Source organism: Polistes canadensis, unplaced genomic scaffold (assembly GCF_001313835.1).
Source record: "Polistes canadensis isolate GaletaPanama2010 unplaced genomic scaffold, ASM131383v1 scaffold_123, whole genome shotgun sequence".
Taxonomy (NCBI): Eukaryota; Metazoa; Arthropoda; class Insecta; order Hymenoptera; family Vespidae; genus Polistes; species Polistes canadensis.
The window spans coordinates 375,189-377,185 of NW_014569670.1; the positions used below are offsets into that span (position 1 = coordinate 375,189).

The following is a 1,997-nucleotide window of genomic DNA, read 5'->3' on the forward strand; positions in this document are numbered from 1 at the left end:
AAAAAAAAAAAAAAAAAAAAAAAAAAAAAAAAGAATAAATTGCATTACCGATACAATATGTTGTTTCTTGGTGTTATTTTCTATCTTATTACACTTGCATTTTATATATTACGTGTTAAGGATAAACAAGTTAAACTATAATAAAGGTAAACCGGAATATATTGCTAAAGGATTGTGAGAATATATTAACACAAAAAAATATCAACTTCCGTTTCGTTGTATTTCTTTTTCTCCTTTTTTTTTTTGTTTTTCATGAAACACGAAACTCTGCTTTATTTTATCTCGTTTTTAACATGACCATGCTGTTTTAAAAACCACGAATATTTAAACTACTGTATTTTCTTTTTTTTTTTTTAGAAAACTTTGAAAAAAAAAAAAAAAATTATTAACAAGTAAAAATTGCGAAATTTTTCAACATTATATTACACGATTTTTTCTAATTTTGTTAATTTTATTTTTGCTTTCCAAAATGATGTAATAATTTTGTACTCTCTTTTATGTATCTCATTCTTTCTCATAAATTTCATGAGAGTTTAGAAGAGAAAAATGCTGACCTAGTAACAAAGAAAAAGAAAAGTTTCCTTTTGTAAAAGTCAGGATAGACGGAATCGTATTCATAAGTTTTCCTGTAAGACCGATTGATTCTATAAAAGATAGAAATAAGTAAAAGAAGATAGAATATAACTAAAGATCTTTTGAACAATAATATCTTCATTGAAATTTATGTCAGTATAATAACTTAATCGTTTATTCAATTCTTCTTGAAGTATATCAATGGGGGCTCATTATAAATGTTAATAAACGAATGAGTTAATCAAAGAGTTGTTTTTTTTAATAGACAAATACGATCATCAATTTAATTATTCCATAAAAATATTTTTATTTATTTCGACAAAATATTTATATATAATAAAAATATTTATTATATTTTATTTATAATTTAATAAAATAATATTAAAAAATATTGGTAAATTTGGTAATTTTTCGAAAACATTCGTATAATATAAAAATATTTTTTAATTAAAAATCTTATTGAAAATCTTGATTTAATAAATAACAAACTAGAATGAAATTTAGAATTTAAGCTGACGTAGAATCAACAAGCAACTTTTAAATTACTATCGACGTGACAATAAACAACAATATTCTACGATTGAATTAAAGAAAAGTGAAATAAACTATAGTAAAGCAATTGTTAAAGGAAAACCTTTCACATAAGTACTTTCTCAAGACGTTTAACTGACAATTTAAAGAACTGTGCACATACTCGTTGAAAGATCGAATCTATGTCACGATCTTTACTATGCTATATACATAACCGATCGATTCTTTTTATGTACATATACACAATGTGTTTTAAAAATTATATGGTAATAACTTCAAATGTGTTTTCAGTATTTTAAAATAAACTAATAAAAAAAGAAATGTTCATCTTTCGTTGTATTTTAAAATACCTTGTATAAACACACATGCATTTTCTGTCAGTAAAAATAAATTTATACTTTGAAATAATAACATGAATAAAAATGCATCATCCCATTTATATTTTTCTTCTACTTATTTTATAAAATATAAACTTTTTAATAATTAATTATAAATTTGTATTTTCCATCAAAATCATATTAATTAACATATATGACCCTTATAAGTAGCTTTAAGAAGTATTATCTTTTTAATAATATGTTTCTCGTGTGACACATCAACCAGAATGAGTAATTACAATAATTATTTCCAATATTGTATTATTACGTACAATTATTTCCTATTTAATTATATAAAATTTATTTGAATACTAATTTATATAAACAAAAATCCAAATGAATACCAATAATCTTTCCTCTCAGATCAATAGATCTGATTAATATTATGATATAGAACAGGAACGTGAAATATTATTATGCAGCATAGCATTTTTTAAATATCATTCAATCGATATTACATTCTCAATTAATTGGATATCAAAGGAATTTTCTGATACAATCAAATTATATATTTAA

At 21.9% G+C, this 1,997-nt stretch overlaps 1 protein-coding gene across 1 annotated transcript in view; it reads right to left on the reverse strand.

Moving 5' to 3' along the window:
- Positions 1-1,997, reverse strand: part of LOC106788060 (tachykinin-like peptides receptor 86C) — an 18,652-nt gene that overhangs the window by 10,486 nt on the left and 6,169 nt on the right. The window lies entirely within an intron of this gene.